Below are 9,838 nucleotides of genomic sequence, written 5' to 3'. Positions count from 1 at the left end.
GTAGCGAAATATGAAAAATTTCGTGGCTAAACACTTTAGCCACAATATTTTTTTCCGTAGCATTCGTAGCAAAATATAGCGTAGCTAAATGTTAGCTACATACTTTACATGATCCGTGGCTAAGGACTAATACTTATTGCCACAAATCTTTTTTATGTTGCAGCTGTGATGGTAAAAAAATCTTGCCACAAAAAATATACTTGTAGCAAGTGGTTTTATTCTCTTGCCACGACAAATAAAATTTGTAGCTTTCTTCGTATTGTAGCCACAAGATTTTGTATTGTAGCAAGAGATATAATTTGTTTGCTACCACAAGCTCAACTTTTGTGGCTAAATTTATAATTTACTCTCGTGGCAATAGTACTTGTGTTTAGCTATGAATTCCATAATTTTGTAGCAATAGACTGAAGAATTTGCCACGATCAGCTTTAGCTACAAGAATTTATATGTTGTAGCTAACAATCCATATTTTAGCATCAAATATATGAATTTTAGGAAAATATTTTTTCTATTATTTTTAATAAATGATATACATTAGTAAGAATACATAATTAAAGGTTCAACAATATCATTCAAGATAAATTAAAATATTGATATACTCAAAATGTAACGGTATTCTTTTACAAGAGAAAGAATAATTTCATACAGATCCACAGTACATAACTCTTTTACAACACGAATAATAAAGTTCAAAAAAAAAAAAAGCTAGCTAATGTGAGACTGGATAGTGATGGTAACCTTTAGCGGCCAGTGAAGAAGTGAAAACCCAAAAGTGCTCCAATGTTTTTCTAATACCAGGTTTTGATGGCGAGTTGAGAGACATTAGTGGATTGTATTTGTACCAAATGCGTGAAAGAAATTGTTGTTCTTGTGGATATCAAGAAGGCAGACACAGTAAATAAGATCTTATAGCACTCCATCGATTATCTCACCCGGTGACACCACCTCCTGATCCAGCAAGACGGCAATGTTACCCTCTTGATCTTGCAGGACTACCAACCTATATATACAAAAATGACATCCACACCATAAGGTTAGTACATTAACTAGTTGGGACTTGTCAATTACGTTTGAACATAACAACATTTCCTTTGGCAGGGTAAGATTTTGCTAGAAACAAAAATCCGCTTCTTTAAAACCTTAAGATTATTAATGCAATGTATATACCAAAAGACTTGCAAACCGTTCAAAACATAAGCCTTATTTAGCTCTTCTTAATTTGAAGTGCAACACTATAAGAAAATAGTACCAATATCAAAAAGTTGCATTTCTTCTTTGTATCTAATAACTAGGCATTTCCAACTCTTAAGTCTTGTAAATCCTTATGTTTGTAACTGCCAAAAAATTATATTCTCATATTTCTCGGCTCAAGGAAAAAGCACAAGCTAAACCAGTTCAACATCACACTTGTTTCATAACAACAAATAGTCCTAGAGTACTCTAAATAAAATATCAGAAGTCCTACATATTTTAACAAGAATTTTGTAAACACTTCATCCTTCAGTATGTAGTATATCCAATTGAATTTGTTTTGAGAAAGAGTGAATTATTATACATACCTCATGATTATTAAACTTGTTTGTTTTTACATTGATGCCCATAACACAATTGCCTAAAAAGACAAAAAAAAATTCTTGTTAATTCTTTTACAAGAATTTATAACAGATAACAAAAGAGAAAAGTACAAAGCAACAAAAGAATTAAAAAAACTTGTAGACTTTTTAAACTTCTTAAAGAATCTTCATCCCAATTTTGTAATGTTACTTTGTTGTTTCAGTCCATGAACTATGGCTCCTCCCAAAATTACCACTTCAAAATCTTCAAATTTTCACTCACTATATATAAAAAATAGGACAGAATATTAAATTGCTGAATAATTCGCAAATTAAAACCAAAAATTCATGTCAAGTAGGTATGAGAAAATTAGCAAACCGTAAAATATAGAGATACGAGCTTACCTCTTCTGCTCAAGACTAGAAAAGCTATGGGGTTCTCTCTCACTCTTCTTCTTTGTCGTTCTCGCATTTTTTAGTCTAGCCATGGTTGAAGAAAGAATTGGAAAAGTGGGGAAGGAGATGTGGGGGTGGGATTGGCGGCGGAAAAGAATAGAATGTAGTTTAGGTTTTGGTGCTTTTGCTTTGGGCCAATTGCAATTAGTGTTTTTCGTTCCTTTACTTGTTATTATATTCTTGTGTATTGCTTTCTTTTATTTCTTAATTAATACATCTTAATTCAGTACAAATACAAAGAAATGTAAGTGCTAACAATTATAACTAAGAACACTACCTACGAAAATATAAAAAGAATACATATATAATTTATGTTAAGTAACATAGAAAAAATAATTATTTGCATAAAATAAAGATATTCTTAATTAATTTCATCCTATATGATATTGTTAGTAGTTTGTTATATACTCCTATTTTTATTATATTAGATTCATATTTTAGTGTTTAATTAGATTTATAAAAAAAATTATGCTTATTCAAATTGAATAATTCGTGATCAATGTGAATAATTACAAGCACAAAGTTATACATTTACTGTATAACTACATATTTTTTTTAAATTATATTAGAAAATCACAAGTACTACTTAGTTTGATATGAATTATTATATACTAATTAATTTTTTATACACTCATTTATCAAGCAATATTAAATTCTTAATTTTTTGAAAGACAAAATCCTCTTACTGTATATGAATTATATTAAATTCTTAATTTTTTGATTCAGTAATATAAAATATTTATTGTACAGTGTAGTTAGTACAATATTATACTAGTTTAAATTTGATATAATTAGTCATGTACATAATTGAGGGATATAATTTATTTTTTTAAAATTATAATTGAAACTTATACAGTCAGATCTCTCTATACAACATCCTTATACAACAAGCACTTACTTTAAAAGTCAAATTTTTCTCATAACTGATTTTTATATTATGTTATAATATGTATCCAGCATTCTAGAGGTACGGGGATCGATACCCCGCATCTCCATTGTTACTACTCCTTCGGGGTAGGGATAAGGTCTTCATACATACTAACCTTCCCAGATCCCACTAGTGAGATTTTACTAAGTTGTTGTTGTTGTTGTTGTTGATGATGATGATGATGATGTTGTTGTTGTTGTTGTTGTTGTTGTTGTTGTTGTTGTTGTTGTTGTTGTTGTTGTTATAATATGTATCCTCTATAACAATTTTTCACTATAGCCACAAAAACAATGGAACAAAAGAGGTCGTTATAGAGAGGTTTGACTGTATGTAAGATATACTTATTAAAAAAATTAAAATTTTAAATAAAAAGTTTTATATATTATTTATATAAAATTTAATATAGAAGATAAATATTTTTGTTGAAATTTTTTATTCAAATTGCTTAATAAGATATGCAACTATTAGTGAAAACTTTCTTATATTTTAAACATGTAAGTTATCTGTATTTTAGTTAATTATAAAATTCATATTATATATGAACAACTCAATTTTATTTTAGTTTAATTTTTATTCTGTTTAAATTCTATTTTAAGATTGAAAATGTTTTTCATTTTAATCTTTCTTATTTAGAAGTTAATTAATTCTTCAAGTTATATATATTGTTGTTTTTCCGAATTTCTATATGAAATTATTTTTTCATAAACGCATATATTTTTTAGACTAACTCTTGTCATGACTTTCATAGTCGAAGTAAAAGAATTCTTCTACAATTTTTTTTATAGCTAATTTATTATAGTTAACATATTATTACTGCAATAATAACATTAATTGTATGAAAATATATATAGTTATGGTCAATTATGAAAGGTAATTGTCTACTATTCATTTTGTCATGACAAATAATTGGAACAATTAAGCTAACTATTTGTACGTTTTTTTAACTTGAAGCAAAAGTATTAACTGACTACAAGATTGTATTTTAACTAATTTAATGTGTCTGAAATGTTATTATTGCTACAAAAAGCTTCGAGTCATTGCAAAAACTTATGAATAGCTATAAAATTTCAGCACAATAATAAATATATGGCTATATCATTTATGACAAATAATTATAGTTATTGAGCCGACTATTGCCACGATTTATTTAAAAATTGAAGCAAAATTGTTTTCTCAACTACATCATTTTAATTTAAATAATTTATTGTGAATAAAAAATTTATTTTGCTATAGTAAGTTTCAGCCTGTGGCAAAAACTATTGATTAGCTATGAAAGTTTATCATAAGATTATTTTGTCATGACAAATAATCGTAGCTATTAAGTCAACTATTGCCATAATATTTTATAATTTGAAGCAAAAATATTTATTTAGCTATAATAATTTGTTTCAAAAAATTTATCGTAGCTAAAAGTATACTATTGCTATGGTAACTTTTAACCCATGGCAAAAATTTATGATTAGCTATGAAATTTTACTGTAGCAATAAGTTTGTAGCTGTTTAGGTAGTTATTGCCACGAAAATTTGTAATTATAGCAAAAATAATGAATTAGCTTTGTAAATTTAGTTTTGTGGCTAAGAAATTTTAAGAATTTATAGATAGCCACAAAATTCTAATTTTTGTAGCTATTAGTGAGTAATAGCTACGAAATTTAGATTTGTAGCTTAGATTTCGTAGCTACAAATCATTTTGTTGTAGTGACACACTAACATATACTATAACAAGTTATATATATGTTATAGTATTACAGTGAAGTGTGTGTGTGTTTTTTATGTGTGTGTGTGTATATATATATATATATATAAAAGGACATGAAGCGCTTGTAACACTTGGTCGGGTTATTTTAGGGATTTATACACTTGTAAATTGATTCATCGACTTACAACCTACTCAGATGCATCATTGAATATTAAAAACAAAACGTCTCGACTTATATCAATTAATATGTTATAATTGATTCATCGACTTATAACCTAGTGATGAATGAATGTAATTCATTAACTCTGTTATAATACAAATAATGAATACTATTATATCAATTAATAGAATAATATTATATTGGTTTATCAATTCATTAATTTTCGTACGTAGTAATGTATAAGACTGATCATCAATTACAATATAGTTTATGCGTGTGTATGAAATTACTCATATACTTAAATACAACTTAAAAAATTACTTTACATAGATGCTATTATAATCTATTAAAAGTAATTACATAGTTAATATTTATTTATAATAATTGTAGTTAAATAAAATAAATATTTATAGCTAAAAATAATTTATTTATAGCTTATAATATTTAAAAATCAAAAAAGAAAAAAGATTTTTTTTTTAAATAGCGACCAATGTTGGTCGCTATTTTTGGTCAAACGGTCAAAACTTATTTATAGACCAAAAATAGCGACCAAAGTTGGTCGTTTTTCCTAATTCCAGAAACAAAAACGCCCCCCCCCCCATTTCTCTTATTTCCTTGCCCAAAATTTTCCCAATTCTCTCTTTCCCTCCCCTTTTGTATTTCACTCACCCAAATCTCATCCCCCACCCCGCGCCACCACAACCCCTTGCTCGCCGCCGCCTCGCCGGCCACCACCACTGCCGGCCCTCTCTCTCCTTCTCCACCTAAAAAAACCAAGGTTAGAATTATAACCTTCAATTTTTGTTATTTCTGGTGTGTGTATGTGTATGTGTTACAATATTTGATGTATTGTAGTTTATTGTTTCAATTCTTTGAATATTGTATTTTATTGAGAATTAGAGTTTAGGTCTTGTTTTAATTAGTTTTGTTAATTAATTTTATTAACTAATTATTTTAATTAGTGTTGAATTTAGTTTAGTTAGATTTGAATTATACTTTGTATTGTCTTGGTAGTTTAGTTAGAATCTAGGGTATATGATATGAATTGAACCTTTAGGATATGAATTGGATTTTTAATTTATGAATTGGACTTGTAGTTTATAAATTGTAATTTTAGGATATGATTTGAACCTTTTGGATATGAATTGGACTTTTAGTTTACAAATTGAAATTTTAGGATACGAATTGGACTTTTAGTTTATGTATTGGAATTTTAGTTTATGAATTGGACTTGTAGTTTATAAATTGTAATTTTAGGATATGATTTGAACTTTTAATTTATGAATTGAACTTTTAGGATATGAATTGAACTTTTAGTTTATAAATTGAGTATTTAGGATATGAATTGGACTTTTAGTTTATGAATTGAACCTTTTGGATATGAATTGAAATTTTAGTGTATGAATTGAACTTTTAGTTTATAAATTGAACTTTTAGTTTGTAAATTGAAAATTTAGGATATGAATTGAAATTTTAGGAGATGTAATTAATTAACTAAAAAAAGATTAGGATATGAATTAACTAAATTAATTTGTTCTTGTTTTATTTGTATAATGGAACATCGTACTCAGATGTACAATAGGAATTATCCTAATCGGCAGGGATTGCGGGAGGATTTTGTAGAAGTGGTGGATGACTTTATTAGACACGCAATGTCACTTCCACCCTACCTAAGTGAAGGAGTAATTAGGTGCCTTTGTGTTAGGTGCGACTGTATGAAGTTTGAAAAACTGGCGGAAGTTAAGCATCATCGTTATTGGAAGGGGTTTATGGCAAATTACTTTATGAGGACTAATCATGGAGAGATCGATGGTAGCCATGAGATATTTCATAACATGGTTGTGGGTGAAAGTAGTAGGTCCGTGGAGAATACAAATCGTGATTCTAGAATTCATGATATGGTTGCGGATGCTTTTGGGATGCACTTAGGGGGTGAGCCCAATGAAAATATTGAACAAACTCCTAATGATGATGCAAAATGTTTTTATGAACATTTAGAGTAATCTAGTCATCCACTACGTAATGGAAGTGTGCACTCTTAGCTGTCTGTTGCAGTTAGATTACTAAGTATCAAATCTGATTGGAATATTTCTCAAGCAGCCATGGACTATTTCATTGACCTTATGAGTGAACTAGTTGACCCTAATATCAAATTACCTGGTGATTTCTATAAGGCAAAGAGATTAGTTTCTAAGTTAGGACTTTCGTCAATAAGAATTGATTATTGTTAAGATGGTTGCATGTTATATTATAAAGATGATGCAAATTTAAACAGTTGTAAATTTTGTGAAAAGCCTCGTTTCAAGAGGCTTTCCAGCGGGAATATGGTCGCTGTCAAGGCGATGCATTATTTACCTCTTATACCTAGGTTAAAGAGGTTATATGCGTCGATGAGTTCTGCTCCTCATATGAGATGGCACTTTGAAAATAGAAGACCACCTGGTGTTATGTGTCATCCTTCAGATGGAGAAGCTTGGAAGCACTTTGATAGGACATATCCAGATTTTGCTAGTGAACCAAGGAACATTCGGTTAGGTCTGTGTGCGGATGGCTTCACGCCTTTTTCTATATCTGCGACACCATATTCATGTTGGCCTGTCTTTCTTACACCTTATAATCTACCACCTGAGTTGTGTATGACTAGTCCATATATATTCTTAAATTGTATTATCCCCGGTCCATGTAATTTGAAATGTTTGATTGATGTATATTTGCAACCTTTGATTGACAAGCTAAAACAATTGTGGTACAATGATGTTGAAACATATGACATATCAACCAAGCAGAATTTTAATTTGCGTGCTAATTTAATGTGGACAATTAACAATTTTCCTGCGTATGGAATGTTGTCTGGGTGGATGACTGCTGGAAAGCTAGCTTGTCCTTACTGCATGGAAAATAGTAAAGCGTTCACTTTGAAACATGGCGGAAAGCAATCATGGTTTGATTGTCATCGTCAATTCTTGCCTCCTGATCATGAGTTTAGAAGGATGAAAAATGCATTCAAAAAGAATAAAATGGAATATGATTCTCCACCTCCGATACTTTCAGGTGAGGAAATTTGGGAGAAGGTCCAGAACTTCAGTAAAGTTACTGAAGCTCCACTACCACCGTATAGATTCCCCGGATACGGTGTTACTCATAATTGGATGAAACAGAGTATATTTTGGGAGTTGCCTTATTGGAAGGATAATCTTCTCCATCACAACCTTGATGACATGCATATTGAGAAAAATTATTTTGACAATTTGTTCAACACAGTGATGGATGTTGAAGGTAAGATAAAGAATAACCCGAAGCCTAGAATGGACTTACAAGAATATTGCAGGCGGCCTGAATTATACTTGCAGACAGAAACCAATGGTAAGATATTCAATCCCAAAGAAAGTTATACATTCACTTTGGAGGAAAGACGACAAATTTGTGATTGGGTAACGAAATTGAAGATGTTTGAGGGTTTGCGTCGAATCTTGGAAAAAAAGTTGATATGGAGGTAGGGAAGTTAAGCCATTTGAAAAGTCATGACTATCATGTTTTCATGGAGACCTTAGTGCGTATTGCATTTTGTGGTTTGCCTGAAAGAATCTGGAAACCTATCACACAGATTAGTTTGGTTTTTAAAGACTTGTGTTCTTCCACATTAAGGGAAGGAAAACCTACTCCAGATGGATCAGAACATTCGTGTAACTTCTACGAAGATGAAAAAGATATTTCCATGTGTTTTTTTTTAATGTGATGGAATACCTTCCAATCCACCTTGTACACGAGGCACGACCTGGAGGGCCTGTTCAATGCAGATGGATGTATCCCTTTGAGAGGTAATATTATAAGTTTGATGCAATTTTTTGTTTTATTTGAATGTTCTTGGCTAACCTGAAATTATGTAGGACAATTGGCAAATGCAAACAATTTGTTAAGCAGAGAAATATGATTGAAGGATCTATATGCGAAGCTTATCTTGCAAGGGAAATTGCTCATTTTTGTTCTTATTATTTTGAGAGTAATGTGTCATGTGCTAGGAATAGGCCCAATAGGCACACAGTCAAATGTGTGAATGATCCATTATATACGCCTATGTCCATATTCAATCAACCAGGCCGATGTTCTAAGGATGTTAGAAAGAGAAGTTTGAGTGATATGGAGTACAAGTCAGCTACACTTCATGTGTTGCTAAATTGTCCCTAAGTTGTACCATTTCTCAAGTAAGTATTGATTTAGTAGTTATAAAAATATAAAATTTATTGTGACTACATCCAAATGCAACTACTAAAAATATTTGATGTGTCACAGTCACTTCGTGGGTCAATTTGGCCATGATGCTATATATACGAGATTTGATACATGGTTGAAATAATTTGTAAGTTTATCCTTGTCACACCTCTTTTTTTCCTACACCCCCGGAAGGGTGTAAGGGAGTTTTTTACAATTAAAGGACAATCAAAACGAGATTTATTTATTAAGAGATTCAGAGTTGCCACTTGGGAGATTTATGGTGTCCCAAGTCACTGGTTGAATCCCGAATCGAGAAAAATATGACTCTGTTTAACAGTCCACGAACCAGAAATCTAGGTAAAGAATTCTGTTAACTCGGGAGAAGGTGTTAGGCATTCCCGAGTTCCGTGGTTCTAGCACGGTCGCTTAACTATTATATTTGGCTTAATTATCTGATTTTTAACAATTATGAACCTATGTGCAAATTTTAGTTTTAACCGATGTTATTTATTTTTTAGAGAGAATTGCAACGTTATTAAAATACGTCTCGAACCACGTCACATAAATGCACCCGTAATTTTTGACATATTTTTAACATCGTTGAGATTTGGATTTGGGTCACATAAATGCGCACCCGAGTTTAGGGAAATCATTTATTTAAATAACGCGCCTAAAAATGACTACGCGTTTGCAATTTGCGGGGGCCATGAAACTTTAATTAAACGACACGCCTCGAATTCTAAGGATCAATACAGAATTAAAATAAGAACCGTGCAATTGTGCTTTTTGTTTGGCATGACACACCTCAAATTCATTAAAGCTTAAGGGTT

The 9,838-nt window shown here is 30.6% G+C and overlaps 1 long non-coding RNA gene across 1 annotated transcript; it reads right to left on the bottom strand.

Moving 5' to 3' along the window:
• Positions 1-568: 568 nt before the first annotated feature.
• Positions 569-2,168, bottom strand: LOC142174683 (uncharacterized). Its single transcript, XR_012703707.1, has 3 exons — positions 1,959-2,168; positions 1,560-1,612; positions 569-1,000 (listed from the first exon to the last, which is right to left on the bottom strand). It is a non-coding gene; the product is annotated as an uncharacterized LOC142174683 (long non-coding RNA).
• Positions 2,169-9,838: the final 7,670 nt, after the last annotated feature.

The sequence above is a fragment of the Nicotiana tabacum genome, chromosome 20 (genome assembly GCF_000715075.1).
Source record: "Nicotiana tabacum cultivar K326 chromosome 20, ASM71507v2, whole genome shotgun sequence".
NCBI classification, from domain to species: Eukaryota; Viridiplantae; Streptophyta; class Magnoliopsida; order Solanales; family Solanaceae; genus Nicotiana; species Nicotiana tabacum.
Note: the sequence above shows the minus strand (reverse complement) of the source record. Positions and strands in the feature narration are given on the sequence as shown.